Raw genomic sequence first — 26,685 nt, forward strand, 5'->3', positions numbered from 1 at the left:
AAGAAAATTGACTGTGCCTGAATAAACTTTCTAAAAATTTTGGAAATTAACCAAAATATTACAGCAATTCATGAGTGGCAATTCATTTTAAAAAATCTGAGCCTTTATGAAAACAGTGAGATTTGTGGAATTTATCTTTTCTCATTCTATTCTCTCTAGCTTTGTAACAGCTTTACAACCAAGAACCACCACAGTGAAAACTAGCCTGACAGTCATCAAAGGAGGCAGGACAGTTTGGCACTCCTTCAAAAGCTTAATTTACAAAGAATTATTTGGTCTGTATGACAATTCATTGTGAGATCCTACATGGAAAGCTGTCTGTAACAAACAAGAGCTTACCTACTATGAAAAGCCTTGGCCCTCAGAACTCCAAGTCAAAAACTGCTGAAGCCATGGCTGCCTAACAAGCATGATTCCCCAAGTTCAAACTAAATCTATCCTCTCCCCAAAACACTGATCTTGAAAGTCAAAACTTAAAAACTTGGACACAGCATACAGTAGTTCAACTAGCTCAAACAATATGCCACTGAAAGGTTTAAAAGAAATAAGATATCCATAGAGGGAATAAGATATCCATAGAGGCTTTAACAACCTCTCATATCTTTCTGGCTGTCTACAATGCCATGTTCATGAAAGCCAACACCACAGAAAGCCCTAAACTCTCACATAAGGTTACCCTGAACAGCAGAGGCAAGCTGAGTGCTGAAGATATACCCCAACATGTGTGCATGCTTGTACAAAACAAAACCTCTGGGCAGAGGAAAGGAGAATTGTCAGTTCAGGTTTTTATGGAAATCTTTGATTAATTATTAGATGACCATGAAGCTAGCCAAGCAGGAGCTGCAATGATTGTGTACTGCAAATGACAGATTTCAAAAAATTCAGAGACATCTCTAAATGAAATAAGCCCTGGGAAAATAAATAATCTGATTGCTAAAGTTACCACATTACAATTAATTATCCAGTTTCTGGCAAAAAACAAAACAAAACAACAAAAAAAAACCATGAAAGCCATGCAAGGAACCAAGAAAGTACAAAATGTTCCACAGAAATTACCTTAAGGAAGCCCAGATGTCAAGTTTAGCAGAACATTTCAAAGAACTAAAGGAAACCATGACTAAAGAATGCCAAGAAACGTTCACTGAATGGACAACAAAGAATAATTATTAAAATAATCAAAATAGAAAAAGATAGTAACTGAAATGGAAATCATCAGTTCTCAATCAAAACAAAGGAAAAAGTAATGAAACAGGGTTCCTGACTAGAGTTTTCCTTTTTATGTGAATTTTTATTCTGTTTAAGTATTTTTAAATCTTTTAAAGTTTTTTTTTAATTTTATCTTATAGATTGGAGCTAGAAAGGAATAAAAAGGAGAATAAAGAAATAATCAGAAACCATTTTCTCATTATATTTTGTTCAAACATTCTTTACAGCCTTTAAGCTAGACAAAAATCTTTTTCTTTTTAAGGCCCAACATAAAAAGTGAGATTTTTTTTTTCATATAAAGACTTGTTTGCTATAATCATTAGTTTTTTGTTTGTCTGTTTTGTTTTGTTGCAGTCATGGACTTGAACTCTAGGTCTAGGCGCTGTCCTTGAGCTCTTTCACCTCAAGGCTACCGCCCTACCCCTTGAGCCACAGCACCACTTCTAGATGCTTAATTGAAGATGACAGTCTCATAAACTTTAGTGTCCAGGCTGGCTTTGAACCATGATCCTCAGATCTCAGCCTCCTGATTACTTAGGATTACAGGCGTGAGCTGCCATACCTGGCTATAATCATTAGCTTTAGAAGAATTGCTTGGTTAGTGTGGGTGTTAAGCCCATTTCGTATATCATTCCTCAAAGTACCTTATACTTTTATCATGAAATCCCATTTAATCAACTGGAATTTTATTTAAATAAGTTACAAGCTAATGAGGTGGGAAAGAAAAGTGACAAAATAATATGGTACACACACACATACACATACACACACACACACACACACACACACAATGTAAATGACAAATACTGTCTTTAAGGGTAGGATTTAGTAGAGGATTCAAATAAAAGTATAGTATTTTGAAATTTTATAAGTTTGGGGGTACAGACTTATAAAAGTCTGGGGTATTGAGAACAGGTTGAGATAATCTACTCTGAGAAACAGGAAAGAAATGAATAAGCCCTCAGGAACTATGAGATATCATCAAAATGATACAATGGGAGTACTAGAAAGCATGTGAGACAAAGGGGCAGGTATTAATTCAAACTAGGCTGCTTTAGATGTTGGCTGTAATCCTACAGCAATTATTATGATACTATAGACTTTATGACAAAAATTACAACTAGAGGAAGACTATTATAATGATAAAGAGAACATTCCAACACGACCTAACAGTTATAAATGTATATATACACCTTCAAGAGAGAAATGAATGAAAATCCTAAAATTTATTTAAAATATTTAGAATGGGCCGGGAGTTTGGCCTAGTGGTAGAGTGCTTGCCTAGCATGCATGAAGACCTAGGTTCGATTCCTCGGTATCACATACATAGAAAAAAGCCAGAAGTGGTGCTGAGGCTCAAGGTGTAGAGCTCTAGCCTTGAGAAAGTCCAAGGACAATGCTCAGGCCCTGAGCTCAAGCCCAGGACTGGCAAAAAAATAAAATAAAATAAAATATTTAGAAAACTGAATACTCTACTCTCAAAGGTGGGTAGTACAAACATGCACATCAGTAAGGAAATAATGAAACTTCAATGCTAAAAACCCATGAGACTCAACAGACATTTGCAGAACAACTTACAAAATGTTTTCTTTGGACACAATTGAATGAAATTAGAAATAACACAAGGAACTTGAGAAACAACTGGATATTTAAAAAAATATTGAATAAGAAATACGGATTACAAATATTTTGAAACAAAAAATACAAAATACCATAACTTATGAAATGCAGTGAAAGCAATGTCAGAGAATAGATACACATGCCTATGAAAGAAAAATAGTTAAAAGCCTTAGATACCATTTTAAGAAGCTAGAAAAATAAAAGCAAAGTAAACATATTGCAAACAGAAGAAAATTATCAGAATGGAGGTAGACCAGGAAACAAAAGAGAAGATAAACCAAAGTCTTGTTTGAAAATATCAACAAAATTGGTATAGCTCTAACTATGCCAACCAAAAAAAAAAATCATGAATGAAAAAAAAAAGAAAAAAGAAAAGGGGATGTTATTAGGCATGGTGGTGACCTACTGTAATCCTAACTCTTAGGAGGCTGAGGTAGGAAAACAGCGAATTCAAGGTCAGCCTGAGCTTTATAAAGTGAGATCATGTCCCTCTACATCCCCTCCTCCACACACACTGCAAAGAAATAAAAGATATTACTGCTAACCTTACAAAATCAAAATAGACCTACCCACTGGACAGAAAAAGGGTAAGTGAACATAATGAGCAGCTAATTACATACTACCAAGTTAAATAGCCTAACTAAAAGAGAAAAAACTATTCAAGTTAAACCAAGAATGAACAGGAACACTTAGAACTAAAGTAATAAAATATAATTAATAATCAAAGTTTCTCACAAAAGACAGCCCAAAGGCAGTGTCTCATTCATGTAATCCTAGCTACTCAGTAGGCTGAGATCTGAGGATCAAGTTTCTGCCCAGGCAGAAAAGTCCATGAGACTCTTCTCTCCAACTAACTACCAAAAACCCAGAAGTAGATCTGTGGCTCAAGTAGTAGTATGTCAGCCTCAAAAAAGGCTAAGGGACAGTGCCCAATACTAGCATCAAAAAAAAAAAAAGATGGCCCATGGACATATTGCTTCAATGATGAATTCCTACAAAACTTATAGAGGAAAAAATACTAATCTTTCACAAACTCATCAAAAAAAATAGAGAAGAAAAAAAGTCATCACAAGAACAGGAAATTACAAATCACTATCTTTTATAAATAAAACATTTTTTAATTACTACATACATGTATGAGGCAGGGAGAATGAAAAAAATGATAAAGCAAATGGGGTAAAGTGTCAACAATAAGTGAATCTAGGGCCGGGAATTTGGCCTAGTGTTAAAGTGCTTGCCTAGCATGCACGAAGACCCGGGTTCGATTCCTTGGTATCACATATATAGAAAAACCCGGAAGTGGTGCTGAGGCTCAAGTGGTAGAGCTCTAGCCTTGAGAAAAATCCAAGGACAGTGCTCAGGCCCTGAGCTCAAGCCAAGGACTGGCAAAAAAAAAAAAAAAAAAAAAAAGTGAATCTATTATAAATGGTATGTGTTTGTTAGTCTATTTTCATTCCTAAGATTTTCTACAAGTGTGAATATATTCCAAATAAAATGTTTACTATGTATCAGTAATAATGGTGCTTTCCTATAATCCCAACACTTGAGAGGCTAAGACAGGCAGTTTGAACACTAAAGATCATCCCGAGGGGGCCGGAGCATTAGCCTCATGGTAGAGTGCTCGCCTCACATGCACAAAGCCCTGGGTTCAACTCCTTGTTACCACATACACAGAAAAAGCTGGAAGTGGCGCTGTGGCTTAAGCATTAAGCAGAGCATTATCCTTGAGAAAACATTCAAGGACAGTGCTTAAGCTCTGAGTTTAAGCCCCAGGACCGGCAAAAAAGTAAAGGGAGGGAAGAAGAGAGAGAATGAAGAGTGGAGAGAGGAAGGAGAATAAAAAGGCCACAAAAGATTAAATAAACTTATGCATCAGTGGGTCACACTGGAAATCCTAGGTGTTTGGAGGTTTGTGGGTAGTCCAGGAAGAAAAGTCCTTGAGAGTCCATCTCCACAATAATCAAAAAACTTCAGGCTGAAGGCCTGGCTCAAGTGGTATAGCACCAGCCAAGTAAGCAAGTTAAAACCAGCTGTGAAACTTTGTGTTCAAACTCAAGGACTTCCCTGACCAAAAAGACATAAGAGATTTTAATGTCTAAACCTTTTTTAAAAGACATCTTTCAACCTACAGTACAGTCACTTATTTAGGCTAAGTTAGAAATTAATGGTTACAGAAGAGGTTAATGTCCCTACTTCTACAAATTAACTGTGACAAGAATAAAAATTTAAAACAAAAACAGTAGAGTTATTTAACTACAGAAGTATTAGTCTCTATCTTTTAAAAGTATCAATTAAGTCAGGTACAGTGGGACTCAAACCTGCAATCCTAGCTACGTGGGAGGCAGAGATCCAAATATTTCCATGTGAAGACAGCACAAGCATACAAGTTCATAAACCTCCATCTCAACCAATGACTAGATATGGTGACACACACTTATTAAGACCAAATACCGGGAAGCACATGCCTGGAGGCACACAGTCTCCCCCAAGACACAGGAAACTTAAATAGGAGGATTGTAGCCCCAGCCAGCCTGGATACAAAGCAAAATGCTACCTCAAAAACACCCAACCTAGAAAGGGACTGGTAGCATGGTTCAAGTGGCAGAACACCTGACTAGCTAGCACAAGGTCCTGAGTTTAATACCCAAAAATAGGTGCCAGTTGAAATGATACATTATGTGAACTCAACTATGCAGTGATTTTTATCTTGTATTATTTCTAATAAATAATATTTTGTAAGATATAGTCTCTGAACATGACATTTGAATTGCAAGTATTTATCACTTATCATATGAAAGATAACAATGTTAGGTAAGTAATCCAAAGCTTACATATATTTTTCTTATATAATCATGCAGGAAAATAGTAAATTGAGTCACCTGGGTTATAAAGTGAGATCCTGTACCAAAGAACTAATTAAAAAACTAGACTGTAGCCAGATGAATCACAGTTTGTAATCCCAGTACTTGGAATCAGGAGGATCATGATAAATTATCTTTAAAAATTACCTCAAAAAAAAAACCCCACGGGAAAAAAAAAACTGACAAAATGATTTTTTTTTTGGTGGGTCATAGGGCTTGAACTCTGGGCCTGGGCATTGTCCCTGAGCTCTTCCATCCAAGACTTACGGCCCTACCCCTGGAAATGCAGCACCATTTTCTAGAGGTTAATTGGAGATAAATGTCTCATAGTTTTTTGTGCCCAGGCTGGCTTTGAACCAGGATTCTCAGATCTCAGCCTCCTGAGTAGCTAAGATAACAAGCATGAGCCACCATATCGTTTTGTTTTACGTTTTATATTCCTGTCAAAGAACTTTCCTGATAAAGTCTGGTCTTGCCAACTTGCTTGATTGAGATACCCAGAAGATTAGTAAAGCATATTTGTGAGAGTGTCTGTGAGGGTGTTTCTAGGAAGAATTAACTGAAGAGAGAAGATCCACTTTTAATAAAGGCTGCATCATTCAATCAACTGGGAGTCCTGACAGAATAAAAGGTAAAGATGAAGCAGTATTGATGGAGGCAATCTCCTTTCCACTTCCTGGCTGCCATAAGTTTGTGGACTCTGGCACTACATGCTTCATCCATCATGATTATTTTGCCTTATCACAAGCTTATAACAATGGAACTTTTGAGCCACAAATGAAATCTCTGAAACTGAGAACCAAAGTAAATCTTTCTCCTCTCATTTTTTCTTGTTAGGTATTTCGTTACAGTGATGAAAAACTGATTAACACAGGCATATGGAAAAAGTATATAGCTAATATACTGAAACACCAAATATTTTCCATCAAAAATCAGAACATAAAAGAGAGGCTGTCTCAGGCTGGGAGTTTGGCCTAGTGGTAGAGTGCTTGCCTAGTATGCACGAGGACCCGGGTTCGATTCCTCAGTACCACATACATAGAAAAAAGCCAGAAGTGGTGCTGAGGCTCAAGTGGTAGAGCTCTAGCCAAGAGAGAGGAAGAGAGGGGGGGGAAAGGAGGGAGAGGGAGAGGAAGAGAGAGAGAGAGAGAGAGAGAGAGAGAGAGAGAGAGGGGGGGGGGGGAGGGAGGGGAGAGAGAGAGGAATAAAAGCATGTTGACAGAAAAAAATAAAACTGCTTTTGCACATAATGATACTTGCGGTGTAGAAAATACCAAGAGAGAAAATTTATAAATAAACAAGATTACCACAAGACTAAATGATATGACTAAAAACAGTACTCTATACTAGGAAAAATGACAGGAAAAATTAATCCTGGCTACCCTACAGAATTAAGCCAGCCCAGTCAGAAAAGTCTATGAGATTCCATCTCCAATTAACTTGAGAAAAGGTAGGCTGAAAATATGACTCAGGTGGTAGAACAACAGTTAAACAAGCCAGTTAAGCAAAAACATGAAGCTCTGACTTCAAACCTGAGTACCAGCACAAAGAAAAAAGAAGAAACACATTTACAATAGCATCTAAAGATATGAAGTACTAAAAGATACAGTCTACAAAACAAGGCTTGAAGAAATTAGACACCATAGGAAAAAGAACGGAGATATACCAGGTTCTTCACTCTAAAGACTCTGTATTGTTAGGGTATATAGTAAGAAACTATTTTTTTTTTTTTTTTTTGCCAGTCGTGGGCTTGAGCTCAGGGCCTGAGCACTGTCCTTGGACTTTCTCAAGGCTAGAGCTCTAGCCCTTGAGCCTCAGCACCATTTCTGGCTTTTTTTCTATGTATGTGGTACTGAGGAATCGAACCCGGGTCTTCATGCATGCTAGGCAAGCACTTTAACCACTAGGCCAAACTCTCAGCCCCAGTAAGAAACTATTAAAAACAAAAATCTCAGCAGCTCTTTCACAGAAATTTACAAGATGATTCTGAAATGTATAAGGAAAGGCAAAGAACCCCAAAGCAATGAAGACAATTTTGAAAAAGAAACTGAAAGATTTAACTGTCAGACATTATATCTTAATACTACAATAATAACACTGACATAAAGACAGTAAGTTGAATACAATGGACTCCAGAAATAGAATCCACATCCTATATACCTATATACTATTAGAAAATAAATAAATAGGCCGGGAGTTTGGTCTAGTGGTAGCGTGCTTACCTAGCATGCACGAAGACCAGGGTTCGATTCCTTAGTACCACATACATAGAAAAAAGCCAGGCCGGGAGTTTGGCCTAGTGGTAGAGTGTTTGCCTAGCATGCATGAAGACCCGGGTTCAATTCCTTGGTACCACATACATAGAAAAAAGCCAGAAGTGGTGCTGAGGCTCAAGTGGTAGAGCTCTAGCCTTGAGAAAGTCCAAGGACAGTGCTCAGGCCCTGAGCTCAAGCCCAGGACTGGCAAAAAAAAAGAAAAAAGAAAAGAAAAAAGCCAGAAGTGGTGCTAAGGCTCAAGGGAAGAGCTCTAGCCTTGAGAAAGCCCAAGGACAGTGCTCAAGGCCTGAGCTAAAGCCCAGGACTGGCCAATAAGTAAGTAAGTAAGTAAGTAAGTAAATAAATAAATAAATAAAACTATGCTGCTAAAAAATGCATAGGACCTTTCCAATCGGCCATCAGTGGTGGACCTCCGCCAGGATACAGATTTTCGTCAAAACCTTGATAAGGAAGACCATCACACTCGAGGTTGAACCCTTGGGTACTATAGAAAATGTAAAGGCCAAGAGCCAGGATAAGAAAGGAATTTTCCTCCTGACAGCAGAGACTGATCTTTGCTGGTAAATAGCTGGAAGATGGATACGCCTTATCTGATTACAACATTCAAAAGGAGTCCATTCTTCATCTAATGTTGAGACTTCGAAAAGGAAGAAGTATTACACCACTCCCAAGAAGAACAAGCATAAAAGAAGGTTAAACTGACTATGTTGAAAATGGCAAAATTAGTTGTCTTCATTGAGAGTACCCTTCAGATGAATGTGGTGCTGGAGTTTTTATGGCTAGCCACTCTAACAGACGTTATTGTGGCAAGTGTTGTCTAACTTACTGTTTCAACAAACCAGAAGACAAGTGATTGTGTGTGAACTAATAAAAGGGCACAAACTAAAAAAAATGCATAGGAAAGAAAGAAGCCTGGACAATTCAACACTTACAATCAGTCAAAGTTAAATGTAGCAATGTTTTATTCATGGTTGTTCCTAACTTTCCTATTTCTACCTTGTCCCAGATTATCTATGGCTTTTGAATTTTCAGTCATCCCTCTAGCCATAATCTTCATTTATCAAATCTTAGTTCTGATATCTGTTTCCTGCTCTTGAAGAGACAAAAGACTGAGAAAAAGGTTAACTTCCACAATTTAGGATAAATACTGTTTTGGGTTTGTGTACTTTTTGTTGGCTTTTAAAGTGAAATGTATCTCATATCATTCATAAGTCAAATGTGTTGAGAACCAAGAATTTGGACATTAGTTGATGACTGACAGAGTTCAATATTTATATCTATACTTGGTTTTAGCTGCTTAATTACTCTAGTCTAAAGCTGGGCACAGTGGCTTATGTTTATAATCCTAGGTACCTGGGAAGTTTAGATCTGGAGGATCATGGACAAGACCTACTTGGGCAAAAAAAGAGAGCTCCAAAGCGGGGTGCTGATGGCTCAAAATTATAATCCTAGCAACTGAGGAGGCTGAGATCTGAGGATCATTATTCAAAGCCAGCCTGGCAGAAAAGTCTTGAGACACTATCTCTTATTAATCACCAAAATAAAGCTATAAGTAGACTTGTAGTTAAAGCAGAAGACTGCTAGCTTTGAGAAAAATAAACAAACAAAAAAACACCTTAGGGACAGCACCCAGGACCAGCACCAAAATAAATAAATAAATAAAAATAAGAGATCCTATTTAGAAAGTAATACAAACAAGAAGGACTAGAGAAAATCTTTGTGCTAACCACTGGCTGGCTATAAATAGAAAGTATTAGAGCTAACTCAAATAATAAAGCAGGACAATGTTATTTTATGATCTCACTATAGGAGGAATCAATTACAAACCTAAATTTCAGTGGTATGAAACACAGGGAGCATTTAGTAACAAGATAAAAGGATAGTGCCTGGTATAATACCGCCAATTCAAAATCTTCCCAGCATTCAGAAAACTAGAACAGGAAGATTTTTGAGTCTGAGGCTAGCGACATAGTAAAACCCTGTTATATATTTTTTTTTTAAAAAAGGGGGGGGCAGGAGTTTGGCCTAGTGGTAGAGTGCTTGGCTAGCATGCATGAAGACCCACCCAGGTTCAATTACTCAGAACCACATACATAGAAAAAAGCCAGAAATGGTGCTGCGGCACTAGCCTTGAGAAAACCCAAGGACAGTGCTTAGGACCTGAGCCCAAGCACAGGACTGGAAAAAAAAAAAAAAAGAACCCTTAGCCTAATTTTAATTATTTTCTAAAAATTAAGTGCCTGTGATTGTATATAGAGATTCCCTTCTTGAATACTTGTTTGTAAATACGTCATTTGAAATATGATGTAAAAATCAATGTTAATAAATTCTTTAATAAAAAAAGATAGCAAGCACACATACACTTATATACATAAACCAATATATATATGTATATATTATATATTTATTATATAGAGAGGGGCAGGGCAGGAGCAAAATCAAAACCAGAGTCTGCAAAACCTGGAAGTTATGTTCTTATTCAAGGCCACACTACTGGAAAGTGGTAAAGATCAAGCTTGCCTGCTTGAAAAGTTCAAGTTTAGTGTGCCTCTCAATAATCTCATGTACACAGAAGGAGAAAATGAGGGAGGAGGTAGCAATTTTGACAAGAATTGAACTCATTACCTTACTTATATAATTGTAACCCCTTAGCATATCACCTTTAAAGTTAAAAAAAAAAAAGAGGAGGAAAGGGGAAAAAAAAAAAAGAATACCTTGCAGCGGAGAAACCAGAGGCTATGTGAATCCAATGGGCTGCAGTACTGGGAGATGGAGAATTGAGAGTTCCCACAGTCAAAGAGCAGAGGCACCAAGACAGTGGCTGTAGGACCTCATAATCAAAAAATATACTTAAAAGTGTGGCCTAGTGGTAGAGTGCTTGCCTAGCATGCATGAAGCCCTGGGTTCCATCCCTTGGTACCATATATACAGAAAAAGCCAGAAGTGGTCAAGTGGTAGAGCACTAGCCTTGAGAAAGCCCAAGGCTTTCTCAGACCCTGAATTCAAGCCCCAGGACTGCCAAGAAAAGGAAAGAAGGAAGGAAGGAAGGAAGGGAGGGAGGGAGGGAGGGAGGGAGGGGAAGGGGAAGGGGAAGGAGAAGGGAAGGAGGGAGAGAGACAGACAGACTAGAAATGATGCCACAGACCAAATAAAATTAACAATTACAGTGAATTTCATCCAGTATATGCACAGTATTCTCAACAGCCCATGGAAATTTCTCCAAAATAGATCAATCTTAGGATATACAGCATGTCTGAGCAAATAAAAGAAAACTGAAAAACTTCCTGTATCCTATCTGATCATATTGAAATTAGCTCAACATCAAGACTACAGAAAATATTCCAATATATGGAGACGAAACACAATTTGCTGAAAAACATGTAGATCACTAAATTAAAAAGGTATAAATCAGAAAGTTCTGGGAAACCAATGATAATGAAAAGACATTCTTCCAGAACCTCTGGGTTACAGCAAAAACACTGTTGAGAGGAAAATTCATAGACCTGAGTGACTATATATATTGAGAGGGGGGGGGAGTGAGTGCTCAAATAATCTTCTGATACACCTTAAACTTCTAGAAAAACAGGAACAAAAGTAGTAGAAATACTGTCCATCTGGGCAAAAATTAATGAGAAGACTAAAAAGCTATGTAAAGAATTTATGAAAGAGTTGGCTCTTTCACAAAAAGTTCTATCTAAACATTGAGAAGCCCCTAGGTAATGTGACCAAAAAAGGAAAGAAACTAAATCAATAAAATTAGAGATGAAAAAAGTATATCACAAGCAATACCAATGAAATACAAAGAATGATGAGAGAATACTTTGAAAACCTATACTCAAATAAGCAGAAAAATGCAAAAGAAATGGAAAACTTTTAGATACATGTAATAGACCCAACAAAACTGAGCAAAGGGGATATTAAACTTAAACCAAGCAATGAAACTGAAGCAATAAAAGTCACCCAACAAAGAAAGTCTCAGGGCCAGGTGGATTCACCAAGTTCTATCAGATCTTCAGAAAAGAACACTACTAAACTGTTCCATGAAAAAGAAGGAACACTACCAAACTCATTTTGGGAAACCAGACAGAGATGCTACAGAAGAGAATTATAGACTAATCTGGCAGATGAACACTGATGCAAAAATTCTCAACAAGATCCTTGCAATTGGAAATCAACACATTAAAAAAAAAAAACATACATCATGATCAAGTTTGTTTCACCCTAGAGATACAAAAGAAGCAACATATGTAAATCAAATAATATCATCATCTAAAATCAGAGATGCCAAGATGTATTACATGTAAATAAAATGATATATTAATTATATGTATATAATTAATATATGAAAATTAAATGACAGTAAAAGATTATCACATAAATAGGACTAAGAACAAAAATTACATGATCATATCAATGTAGAAAAAACTTTGGGCAAAATTCAACATCTTTTTATATTTCCCAGAAAACCAAAAATAGATCTCATTATTGAACCCCTCCCCATACCACTATTGGGCTTACATATCAAGGAGAGTAAATCCACATACCACAAAGATATTTACATTATCTATATATACTATAGCACTATTCACAACAGCCAAATGATGCATCTGAAGAGATAAGGGAGATGTGTATGATATATATATATATGTGTGTGTGTATATATTTATAGAACATAATCTATATGTATGTGTCTGACACTATGGAATATTACATAGCCATGAAGAAAAATGAAATCTTGACATCTACAAGAATTGTGTACAATTGTAGAACATAATACCGAAACAAGCCAAGCTCAAAAAACAAAATATCCTACATTTTCACTTATATGTGGAAACTAGACCTAAAAGACATACATATTCATGAGCATACATGTACACACACAGAGAGACATACAGAGCATAAATCAAATGAAGAAACTACTTAGGATGAGAAGGAAAAGAAAAATCAAATATAGTAGGGTGAGTAGTTAGCAATAGAGTGAAAGTATATGTGAAACAGCATAAGGAAAGCTTTCAAGGAAAGCTGCTGAACACTGGAGGAATAGGGAAGTGGAGGAAACAGATTGCCAGGATGGGTACTAGTGGTAACAGCAGATTAGGCTAACAAGGATGAATGCGCTCAAAACATTATTTGCAACCATGAAAAGAGAACAATGAAATCAGCTGAAATTATTTTGGGGAAGGAGAAAGGGAACAGGAAGAATGATAGAAAGAATGAGATTCATTGTAATAAACCATAAAAAATTGAGAAAAACAAAAAGCAAGTATAGTGACAGAAAAAAAGACACAAGGGTAAACCTGCTATGAGGGAAAGACACAAACAGCAGGGAGGTAAGAAGGAACTTCTTGAGATGATGTTAGTGTCCTGTCTGTAGAAGTGTTTCTACAGCTATATGTGAAAGTAATCAAAGTGAACACTTACAACTGGGTTATAAAGTGTTAAATCATACTTCAATAAAGCTGGCTAAAATATGAAGCAGGGGGGGCAGGAGTTTGGCCTCGTGGTAGAGTGCCTGCCTAGCATGCACTAAGACCCGGGTGCCATTCCTCAGCACCACATATACAGAAAAGGTGGGAATGGTGCTGTGGCTCCAGTGGCAGAGCACTGGCCTTGAGGAAAGCCAAGTACAGTGCTCTGGCCCTGAATTCAAGTCCCAGGATTGGGGTGGGGGGGAGTCTATGGGGTATGTGTACAGCTCATTGGTACAGCATATGTCTGCTATGAATGGGATCCTGGTTCAATCTCCAACACATGTGCATGCACACATGCGTACACACACGTACATGCTCACAGACACACGCACTTTTTTTTTACTTGCTAGAATATGGCTTCCACTTCAAAAACCAAATAATGATCTGGTGTGGTGGCACAGTCAGCGCTGTAGAGGCTGAAGCAAGAGGAACACAAACTCAAGACCAGCACACACTATATAGTAGACACTTTCTCACAACAAAAATGAGAAAATATTGGGGCTGGGAATTTGTCTTAGTGGTACAGTGCTTGCCTTGCATGCACAAAGACCCAGGTTTGATTCATTCCTCAGTACCGAGCACGGTGGCTCACACTTAGCTACTGAAGAGGCTGAGATCTGAGGATCAAGGTCCAAAGCAAGTCCGGGCACAAAAGGACCTGAGACTCTTATCTTCAATTAACCTCTAGAAAATGGGAAGTGGGGCTTGGCTTAAGGGTAGGGTGGTAGCCTTGAGCTGAAGAGCTTAGGGACATTGTCCAGGCCGAGGGGTAGGGTGGTAGCCTTGAGCTGAAGACCTCAGGGACCGCACCCAGGCCGAGTTCAAGACCCACGGCCCACAAAAAGAAAAAGGAAAAAAAAGAATAAATATCAAATAATGTTTCACTATACTAAATGTCCTTAAAAGTCTTTTCTTTCATGTAAATATGTAATGGCAACTTTCTACCAAAAGTTCAAAATATTTCAATATGGAAGGAATAAATATTTGAAAGAAAAATTATCATCTAAAATATGAGTGTTTTCCCAAATCCAGTTCTCGAATCTATAGGCTTACATATAGCATTTATAGTAATGCTCTCAAACTCCCGCCTACTTACAGGAAAACTGGCAAACCAAGAGTTCATATTGCTGGATGTTCTACCAACAGAATGGTAGCAATTCATACACACTCATTACTATAAACAGCTTTAGTTTAAAAATACGACAGAAAAAAAAACAAAAACCTATGACAATAACAACCAGGAGAGATCCTAGGTCTTCAGGTAAGAGAAAATAAGGACTACCATTTCTATATTAAAAAATAGTGATGCTGGATTTAGGGAATTAGGAGAATTACTATGGCATTCTATTTTTATACTGAATCTACTCAGTACTGATTCTGATCTCTCTTTCCTTGAAATTTCTAGTTGGGTCACTTCATATTACTGAAATTGGAATGCTAATCACTTATCTCTCAGGTAAATTCAGTCCAGCTGCAAATAAATTTTTAGAAGAGTACTGTTAAGAAAAAAAAAACTATTTCCATAACTTCCTTTAAAATAGTGAAATAAATGTTAGTGAAGAAAACAAAATTTACATGTATCTAAGAATAGATTTATTTTTATCTTGTTAAATACACACTTGAGATACATGTCTTTGTATGTCGATGCTAATATAGATTTCTTTTTCCTTAAAATATACCTTCCCTTCAAGACAGAACATATTAAAATAAAAATAAGCAGAGTAAATTAGCTAGCAATATCTACTATATGCTCTCCATATACTGAGTATTGTGTTAAGCAATCTATATGCATTTCATTTTTATCCCTATTGAAAACAGAGATAAAGTGCAAAGTAAGGCTGAGTACACCTTAATTGCAACACTTTAGAAATGCTTTCCAGATGCTTTCAGATTCTGGAATATTCAGGGAGGAAATCTAAAACTAGGCACAAATCATTTATGTTTTTACATATTTCTAATATAGTCTGAAGGTAAACTTTAGATAGTACTCTTAGTATGCCTACTTATTTTGTTTTGTTTGGATTTTCTCCTTCAAAGCTGGATATCTAACTGGGTATAACATGTATACACATGCTGCTTTAACTAAAAAAATAAAAATTAAAAAAAAATTGACTCCTTATTTGAGCCTGAAAAATGTCCAAAGTAAGCATCCATATCTCTGTCCTTTGTTCCGAGCTCTTTAGTCATTTTGCAGCCATCTAGAAATCAGGAAGGACAAGATTGATGGATAAACTTACTTTGAAAGAGCTGAAACAAGAAATGGTGCTGTGGTTCAATGTGGTAGAGCCCTAGCCTTGAGCTGAAGAGCTCAGGGAGAGCACCCAGCCCAGAGTCCAAGCCCCACAACCACCAACATCAACAACAAATGAGAGCAGGGTGGGGGAGAGGAAGCAATTCCCTTAACAGGTAACAACTTTCTTCTGGTTAATATGGCCTCGCCTGACCAATGTGGAGATAATGATCAGACCAAACTTTTGACTAAAAGCACACTTCTACTTGCCCCTAATTCTTTCTGTATCTTAAGACCTACGACATGTTTGTATGGAAAAGATGGACCTACATGCTTTTACTCCAATTTGCCCACACTACATTAATAAATCTCCCTTTTCTTTACCATTACTTACACTTTTTCGTATGGCATACTGGGGCCAGTGGCCAGATCTGGCATGTGGAATTCTAAAACTCCTTTCATACTATGGCCTCACACATACTAAACAAATGCTCTCCCACTGGAGCTTTATATCCAGCCTTGTGCTTGTGCATTGACTGTAGCCTCATATAAGACAGGTCATGTATGGAATTTTCCACTTGTAGCAAGCACTATGTCAGCACTCAAAAACCTTTGGACTCTGAAGCATCTGAAGCAATTCTCTTGGCAAGGGATGCTTAATCTATAGTAAAAATTTAAGAATAGTAACCACTATTAGGAACACCTGGGAAAACACTGATTCTGCCAGTGTCTTTATATACTATGAAAACATTTCTTGTTAAAACAGAAATTACTACCTAAAGTATCTGGGACATGACAGACACTACTTACCAAACACCTATCAGGACCACTCTAGGAGCTACTCTGCCAAGTACTTTGTGAACACCAGGAATGATGAATAAGGACAACCATGATATTAGTTATTTTTCATATTTACTGCCAGGCTAGCCTGAACTGTAATCCATGCCTCTTGCATAGCTGATACAGGTGGAATCATTACCCAGCTTTTTTGTCGAGACGAGATCTCGCTTCACTTTTGGCATAGGCTGCCCTCAAACCACGATTCTCCCAATCTCTGCCTCCCCCAGTAGCTGGGATTACAAGTGTGAGCCACTTTTCTGGGTCCTTAGTTTTGGAGAAAGGTGTCACTATGTAGTCCAGGCTGGTCTCCAAGTAACAAATCTCCTGCTGTATTTCCAAGTGCTGTGATTAAAGGCATGTATCACCACTATCAGCTCAGAAAATTAAAACTTTACATATGAATTTATCAAATTTAATTTCTTTGCCATCATTTGGCTTTGATAAGTATCTAATTTTTCCTTTGTCATAAAGCAAATGTCTATTGTGAATATTTGATTACTAGAGCTGACAGAATGTATCCACTAAATATGTAAACCTCACATAGTATTGGCTGTCCTCTGATTACTGCAACATATTCAGCAGTACTTAAACCAGCATTGTACCTGATATCCAACTCAGACAAAAATCTTTCTGGAGTAGTCACTAAGGGTCTAGAAAGGGCAATCTCCCATTGCTTGTATTGCTTTAAAAGAGAGAATCTTTTATTAATTTTTAAAATGTCTTGTTTGAGTATTTGATGTAACCATTTTGGGAAGATAAAGAGAGCAATGCAACTAAAATGTACAGATTTCTTGAGATAAGAGATCAGTTCTGCATCAATGACCAAACCCAGTGTCTGACACATGGGCCTCAATGAATGTGTGCTGATGTTTGCTGAGCTAAATGTATGGAATACCTTCTGGCCAAGGAGCTGGTTTGGTCCAACTGAAAATAACTACAATGTGGCTTGCCTGGTATTATGTAAGTAGTCCACAATGAAACATGATATGAATATGCAACATCAAAGAGCATTTATATAGCACTTACTCTGTCAAGCCATACTGACTATGTCATTCAGAACTAACACCAACCTTACAAGATAAATATGCCTATCTCTATTAAAACAGATCAGGAAGCTGAAGCATGAGAGTTACATCTCTTGCTCAAGGGTACCAACAAGTTTATATTCCATGTCTGTTTTTTGTCTTTGTTCTTCCAGTCCTGGAGCTTCAACTCAGGGCCTGAGCGCTGTCCGTGGGCTTTCTCAAGGTTAGAGCTCTACCACTTGAGCCATAGCATCATTTCTGGCTTTTTCTATGTATATGGTACTGAGGAATTGAACCAGGGTCTTTGTGCATACTAGGCAAGGACTCTACCGGTCCAAACTCCCAGCCCTCCATGTGTGTTTTACTTCTAGCCTCTATAAGAGTTGGGAAGCCAGGTACATATATATAATAAGACTGATCTTTTATCAGGAAGATGCATACTTGTTCTAATCAAGCTTGTTCCAGTGTTCACAGGTCTGAATGCAGTTATATCTGCTTAGTACTTAATTATTTTAAAGGCACACTTAATATCTGAGTTGAAGACTAGACTACATAGTGATACCTAATCTCAAAAACAATAGAAAGCACACTTATTAAATGGGTAGGAAGGATGGTGAGTCAGAAGGAACTTGTAGAGCTGTGTGTATGTGTGTACACAGGCACGTGCGATAGTTCTGGGGCTTGAACTCAGGGCCTGATCACTGTCTCTGAGCATTTCTGCTCAAGGTTACAACTTGAGCCACAGCTCCATTTCCATTTTTTTTGTTGTGTAGGTGGAGATGGGAGTATCCTGCCTGGGCTGACTTTGAACTGTGATCCTCAGATCTCAGCCTCCTCAATAGCTAGGATTATAGACACACGTCACTGGTACCTAGCTTGGAGCGGTGCACTATAACCTACCGTGAAGCTGAATTGCAAATACTCTTACCAGCATTGATTTTAAGCCAATCAATACATATAGATACAGAGGCAACTCAACTCCCTCTTATGGCACACTCAATCTGATAAGCATCTTTAACGCTACACTATAATTATCTGTCTATGCCTGTCACTCTAACAGGAAATTCTTGGAAGCTAATACCTATGTGTTAACTCATAAACATAGTCCCAGAGCCCAACAGTACTTTGGGAAAAAAGTACTAAGTGCATAAATAATACAAACTGATAAAGAATAAGAAGCATATCACAAAACAATGTAGAGAGTAAATTTGTTCTTAGATGGCCACTAAAGGGAATGTTTGAGAGAATTACACTCACCTATTTTTAAATGCTAGATCAACTAACTAATAGGAGAGAACAACAAAAATATCAATGTATAAACATTACAAAGAAATAAGATATTTAATGAATAATAAAATTGTTTTAAATAAAAATGTATACTCACAACTGAAATCTTGCAACGGAAAGTTTTTCGAGAAGGCCGACAGTGTTGAGACTATAAAAATAGATGAAGTGTACTCAAACCAAAAGTTTACACTTACAACACTCCACAAAAATACTTCTATTTCCCTTTAGTCTAAGAGAAACAAAGCATATCAATGTAAGTAATTTGTCCAAGGCCACAGGGTTAGTATCAGTACTGGACCTTCAATGTTCTCCCTCTTTAATCCTACCAAGCTGATTCTGCATATAAAATATCCCACTGCGATGTGTTTCATTGCCTAAGACCTCAAAATAGGTTACTAAGAATTCTGAAGAAGTTTAGTTCAAAAGGTGCTTTGCTTACTTGAGGATGTTAAATACTTAATTGAAAGCTAAAGACTTTGTATATAGGAAGGAAGTGCAGATGAGGAATATGAGCTTAACCACACTGAAGGTAGGGCTTCTGACTCGAGATCTACCTTTCGCAGGGGGCCCCAGTACACATAGACAGTCGTGTGTCAAACACTGAACACTAATGTCTGTCTGTAGACCTTTTCACCTCACCATATGGAAGACTCTGTAGGGCTAGAATTATGTCTTTTTTTCCTAGACTCTGTCTAGGGCATACTGAATAAAAATTTAATGAATTAATTTGCCAGTTCAGTCTAGCTTAGTGACTGGATAAGAAGTGAGGTATGACAGCCAGAGAGGGGCTCAGAGGATCTGTTTTTTAAAATATTAAAATCATTTTGTTGTTTTTTACTCGTGGGGCTTAATCTCTGGGCTTGGGAGTTGTCCCTGAGTTCTTCAGCTCAAGGCTACCCCTAGAGCCACAGTACCACTTCTAGTTTTCTAGTGGTAACTGAAGATAAGAGTCTCATGGACTTTAGTGCCCAGGATGGCTTTGAACCATGATCTTCAGATCTCAGCCACCTGAGTAGCTAGGATTATAGGCATAAGCTACCACGCCCAGCTTAAAATCTATGTATTTTTAAACATTCTGATGTATTAAGGCTTCAAGACATAAACATGAACTTGTGAAGTAAATACAAGAATGGTCATGAACCACCTGTCTGTGTATTTCCACTCTCAGCTGAGCCAGGATTATTGAGCTCTTGATGTATGCCACGAACTACAAATGACACAGCAATCACCCTTCTCTCAGGAATGATGCCTCTGAGATTAAGTTCACCCTTAGAGGGGAGATGCTTAGTCAGAAACAGAAATCCTCCGAAAGTGTGCCGAGCAGCATTGGCATATGCTGGTAGGAAAGTATGTACAAAGCAGGAGTGACTTTCAACAGCCTCCATCTGACTTCATGTGGTAAAGACAGAGGCTGACCAGCTACTGCTATCAGGGAATTACATTCTGTTCCTAACTCCTAACTTCAAGCCAGTTTCCATCCCTCCCATCAGGATAATTTGACAATAGTTAATACTGACTCTCAGCACATAAAAGCTGGAGCTTTTGGCTGAGTTTGGCCTAGAGGTAGAGTGCTTACTTAGCATACACAAAGACCCCGGTTCAATCGCTTGGTACCACATACACAGAAAAAGCCAGGAATGGTGCTGTGGCTCAAGTGGTAGAGCTCTAGCCTTGAGAAGCCCAAGGACAGTGCTCAGGCCCTGAGTTTAAGTCCAAGGACTGCCAAAAAAAAAAAAAAAGTTGGGGACTTTATTGTCAATCATACAAATGAGAAGTCACCCTGAACATAGTACATTATCTTAAAGCCAATCCCCTAAATACAGGGGTGGCAGTGTATGTGTACTTAGATAAACCACTGGAACGTTATCATTAGTTTCTTCCAGGCTCCTATCCAAACTCCCCTTGTTTGCACTTTCTGCCCCACCAACTCCTTCCATGTAGACTTTTCTCTCTCTGTCCAGCAGATACTCAAATACCTATCTCATGTTTGTTATGAATAGTTCCTTTTCAGATCTTAATTAATGACACTTCCAGCCCTTTTTTGATAGTCTTCCAATGTAACTTTCTGTGCTGATACACCTTTTTCCAGGCTGCTATTCCAAAGTCTTAGAGCACTCATTCTGCAATAGCTGATCTAGAGATTATTCAATACATTTCTATATATAACTTATTCAAAAAAAAAAAGCAAGGTTATCACCTTAAGAACCTTGAGGAACAGAACTATGAAACTGAAGCTCCAACCCTATTTTCCCCCCCAAATAGTTGAAATCCATCATCCTTCCAAAGCAGCCTTTCATATGACCCCAGGCTATCTAATATTAACATAGTAATACAACCATGTCCCCTTCTCTAAATTTTTACCTAGCACCTTTATGATATAGAACTGTGCCATGATCCTGGCAACATTCTACTTTCTTTTTGATGACTGAGAATTTCTGTAATAATATGGCAATGGTTAATACATAAATGTTTCTAGGAATGTGCTACTGTGATCTAAAAGTACAAAGCTTGAGATCCATCCTCCAGGGAATACATCTGGGAAAATTTGTTCTTCCACTGGAACAAATGTTTACATACACCATTAAAATAAAACATAACAACAAATAACTACCTTTTGAGAGTATGTCCTGAGGTTCCCTTTTTCCCAAAGAACTACTCAATAGAAAGAATAAGAATAGCAAGGACTGATCCAAGAGACAAAAGCTTCATGCTCAGTTTCTTCCATTGGGTAAAGAGAGAGAGGGGGAAGGAGGGGAAGAAGGGGGAGGGGGAAGGAGAAGGGGGAAAGAGAGGGGAGGGACAGAGAGAGACAGACAGAGACAGAGAGACAGACAGAGACAGATAATATAAAATAGACATAATCCAAAGCAAATAGTTGTAGAAAAGAGACCAAAGTACAGAATGTCTTCTACATAAAGACACCAAGAAGCTAACATCACTCAACACACAGTGTTGAACAACTCTATTAATCATATGTATGTCCATTTTAAAGTCAATAAAAGTCAACTAGTAAATTATATATATGCGTATATGTGTGTATATACATATATATGTATATACATACATACATGTATGATCTCTCTATCTGCAAAGCCTTGACCTCATCTACCAGGAAATGGACCCCCAAAAGAAACCAGCCAGGTACAAGAATGGGTGCTAAAATAATTGGTTCCCAGGACCAAAGCCAATGGAGGGTGTTAACTCAAGCCTACTTCTACATCAAGGACAGACTGCAAAACACTTCAGCCAACTTCTAAGAGCCTGCCCTACTGGGCATATCTAACTCATTCCCACCAAGGATGCATTAATAGCAGCAAAATAGAAGAAAGGAGCAACCAGCAGGTGTCCCTTGTGACTTAACTGTGTTCTGAAACTGGTACTTCTGATCTGACACTCAATCCTTCTTGTACTTGGTTTATAAATGCAGCTTATGTGGATAGGAGTAAGGCACACAGAACAGTTAAAATTAGAAATTCATCTTGAGTAGTAACTTTTGGCTCAAATAAATTATTTTAGAATTTTATCAATAATTAAACATATAAAGGAGGGAACAATCAAATACAAGACATCTGTAGCAGCGACTATGAACTGATACACAAAAACACAGTGGTAATTTAATGTATATAAATTATTCTGTCAATATTTAGTACATATAAGCCTCCACGAAAGATCCTGGGGAAAGGTCAGTGAAAAAATTCTGGACCTTGTCAGCCCCAAAATTGTTGGCATGTGATGACACTGCTAAAGACCTGATAGGAAACAAGCCCGTACAAAAAATAGACAGCTGTTCAATGTGATTAATAGTGAAAAACATGAGATAAAAGAACACAAGAAATAAGCAATGATAAGTAGAAACAAGGGGTAAGATAGCATTATATAATTTTAAGAGAAATGAAACACCTGACATACATGTAAGGTATAGTAGTTAATATTTGCCTAAAATTTAATTTGTGGCAATCAGTCACTTCACAAATTTGAAGAGTTTATATGGATAACTAAATGCAACGGGCTGAGATATTCTAAAAGCTAAGTGAATGATCCATAAAAGTCAATTTGAGTTGATCTCAAATTAAAATAAGCTACTTCTGTTAGGTGTGTGTGTAGGTACACAATGAGCACATAAAAAAGTAAGGATAGCAAGTTTGGTCTGGACTACACGGAAAGACTTGATCTCAAAAGACAGAGTCACAATGTTTTGGTGGACTCCCTCCTCTCCATGCTGGGGCCTGAACTCCAGACAGAATGTTCTTGCTTGGCTTTCTTTAAGCCACATATCCAGTCCAGCATTTTGCTGGTTAACTGGAAATGCAAATTGGACTAAAATAATAACTCTCCAGGTCTCAGCCTCCCGTTTAGCTAATATTACAGAATCACAAATGCCCAGCTCACTGTTTTTAACAATGTTTTCTTGTGTGTAGATAAAGAAGAAAATTCTATATAAAACCAATTGTATTCATTGTAAATTAAAAAAAAAGTCTGAGGCAGAAATAATGATGCTGAAAGCCACTTTCTTATCTATGGTGGGAAAAATAATATCCACTAGCCCACTCCAAGGTGTCCACATCATAATCTCAGGATCCTATGATTATATGTTGGGTCACATGGCAAAAGGGAATTAAGGGTGTGGTGGAAATTACAGTTCTTATCTGCCGATTTTAACTCAGGGAGATTATGCTGGATAATCTGGGTGGGTCCAATGTACTTAAAATTGAAAGAGGGAAGCAGAAGAGGAGAAACAGAGAGATGTACTTTAGAAGAGTTGTCCCAAATGCTGCTGGCCTTGAAGACAGAAGAATGGTTTCTAAACCAAGATATGTAGTCTTTAGTAGATGGAAAAATTAAGAAACAGATTCTCTCTTAGCAACTCCAGAAAGAAAAAGTTTCTACCAAAATTTCAACTTTATCCCAGTGACACAGATTTCAGATTTCTAATTTAAGGCAGCAAACTAGAGTTGTTTTAAAACTATTAAGTTTGTAGTTATTTGGTATAAAAGTAGAAGTAGCAAAAGAAAATTATTACATTATCCTATTCAATGTTAATTATCAAGTTTTCTATGTAGCCAAAGTTTCAAGAAAATAAGAGTAGTGTTTATAGTGGAGAATAAACACTAATGTAGATATCCATATCTGCTTTTCAGTCATAATGGTTTAACAAAAACATATGTACCTTCCCAACCTAAGAGCCAAAAGCCTAGAATACATTAAATGTCAATTTTAAGTAAATGGGAAACAAAGTGAATTTCATCACTGCCCCAGTTTACTGCCTTAAGAGAGTTACTAGGCCACAATGCAGGGGGGACAAACTGGCAGAGCCAGGTAGATTCTCTAAGTTGATGAGACAAAGCTGAGACTGCAAGGGGAGAGAACTACACATTCTCAAGAGTAACAATACATTCTCCCCCACAGCATATTCAGCAAAGTACTGTTCACATATGGATGAGAAGTAATTAAGGAGAAGATATAAAAAGATTGTGGAGGGAGCAGTACTTAGCATTCATATAGGGTCAGATATAGTGCCAATTCCAACCAGTGAAACTGAGACAAAAGAAAGGATGTAATTTGTGAAATATTGATTAAAGTACTCAGAAGAGTCTTGCCTCAATTGTGAATAGTCCAAAACTGAGCACGGCTCGACTCACATAACGTAACTTAAAACCAAGACCTCAAGGGACAAGATATGTACCTCAGTGGTAGAGTTTTTGCGTAGCTTTTATGAATTCTGGATTCAATTCTCAGCTGAAGAAGAAAAAAATACAGCAACATCTAAGAACAAAATCAAGAATACACACACACAAGCAGGGCGCTATTGTCTCACACCTGTAATCCTACTCAGGAGGCTGAGATCTGAGGATCATGGTTCAAAGCCAGCCCAGGCAGAAAAGTCCATAAGACTCTTATCTCCAATTAACCACTCAAAAACCAGAAGTGGTGCGGTGGCTCAAGATATTCACACACACACACACACACACACACACACACACACACAAAATGAGCAAGAAAGCTAAGCAAATGTGAAGCCCTGAAGAATAAAATCTGTTGAAGTTTTGGGAAATGGGAAGGCAGAGTGACAGAGGGGATGAGATTTATTGGAATACATTATAAAGATGCCTGGAAATTTAACAATGAAATTCTGTGCCCCCTCCCAGCTAATGTAAGCCAGTTTTTTGAAAAGAAAAAATTACCAGGCACATAAAGAGGTAACTGAAAAAGGTGCCTCAAGTTTGGTTCTTGATTAGTTACCTTTTTTTTTAACCCTTTACAAAAGTATATTTTATAACTAATCCACTCTATGCTTAGGTTGAACACAAATATTTTGTTTAATTAAAACAATACTTTCAACCTCTAAATTGTATTTGCAAAAGAACCAACACATATCACTTTGCCTCATTTTATTGAGGGTTAAAACCATAATTAACTTGCCACAAATAAGCACCCCCAGCAGTACAGACAGATATAGGTGAAATGTAGCTAAGGACAGATTTTTGTGGTAGAGGGAAGACTGTCAATCACATAGGATTAATGTGATAAAGTACTCAACATAATCAGTACCATGCCTGATACAAGGAACTTATTGATAACCATGAATAATCATCATTAAAAGCACTATTCTCATTGGCTACACCATTATAATTAATCATTATGAACCATAGGCATCACCGATTATAGGCAAATACTACTGATATATATTTCTGAAATGGTGAAAATCCCAATTGTATAAACATTTTCACTTTTTTTCATCACTTTAATTAGAGATGGTGTCACTATGTCTTCTATGGCTAGATTCATAATGTGCTTCCAAATGCCCACATATAAAAGGTATCTGGTCAAGTTTAAGAGATGGGGCTTAGTGGGAGACTGTAAGCCACTGGCTGCAGCCTGTTCAAGGGGATTCATGTCTGTAATCCTATTCCTTTGAGGTTGGTATCGGAAGATCATACATGAGCTTAGTCTGAGCAAAAAGTTTGAGACTCCTTCTCAATCAGTAGCCTGAGTACATGGATGTGCACTTGTCTACCAGCTACATAAGAGGCTCATATTAGGAGGCCTGCAGCTGCAGACCAGCCAGGCCAAAAAAGAGAGAGGAGAGAGAGAGAGAGAGAGAGAGAGAGAGAGAGAGAGAGAGAGAGAGAGAGAGAGAGAGAGAGAAATTCCATCTTGAAGGAAGAAGCTAGGTGTGGTACCATGTGCCTATCATCCCAGCTATAGAAAGTAATGTAAAACAGGAGGTTCAATGTACAAAAACATACCTAGACAAAATAACTAGTGCAAAAGGGAGCCGTGATTATTTCAGCCGGGGATGTATGGCTAGAGGTAGACTACATGCCTAGTAGGCAGAAGGCCCTAAATTCAAACCCCAGTATCGTGTGTGTGTGTGTGTGTGTGTGTGTGTGTGTGTGTCTTCTCTCTTCACCCCCCCCCAACAGAATTAAAATCAAAGTCTTGAAGAGATATTTTACAGATCCATCCTCATGGCCTCATTCATAATAAGCAAAGAGTTAGAAGCAATCCAGTGTCCATGAATGAAAACGAGAACAAAAACCAAAAGTAAAACCACAGTATACATGTATAATGAAATTTTATCCTTCCTTTAAAAGGAAGCAGTCGAAAGGAGAAAATACAATCTGGTGTATACACACACACACACACACACACACACACATATATATTTATATATTTATTTATTTATTTTTGATCAGTTGTTGAGCTTGAACTCTGGGTCTAGGTGCTGTCCCTGAGCTCTTCAGCTCAAGGGTTACCACCCTGCCCTTGAGCCATGACACCACTTCCAAAAGGAGAAAATACTATCGAATGCTACAACATAAATTGTATGAATGTTACAGTAAGAAAAAAAGCAAGTCAAAAAAGAAT

General features: G+C 37.6%; 1 protein-coding gene and 1 pseudogene across 2 annotated transcripts in view; one reads left to right on the top strand and one right to left on the bottom strand.

The window, feature by feature from the left end:
- The window catches only part of Tmem131 (transmembrane protein 131), a 159,444-nt gene that overhangs the window by 125,656 nt on the left and 7,103 nt on the right, over nucleotides 1-26,685 (bottom strand). The window lies entirely within an intron of this gene.
- On the top strand, nucleotides 8,336-8,816 carry LOC150060301 (ubiquitin-ribosomal protein eS31 fusion protein pseudogene; annotated as a pseudogene).

This window comes from Megascapheus bottae, chromosome 7, assembly GCF_031878675.1.
Source record: "Megascapheus bottae isolate mThoBot1 chromosome 7, mThoBot2.hap1, whole genome shotgun sequence".
Classification (NCBI taxonomy): Eukaryota; Metazoa; Chordata; class Mammalia; order Rodentia; family Geomyidae; genus Megascapheus; species Megascapheus bottae.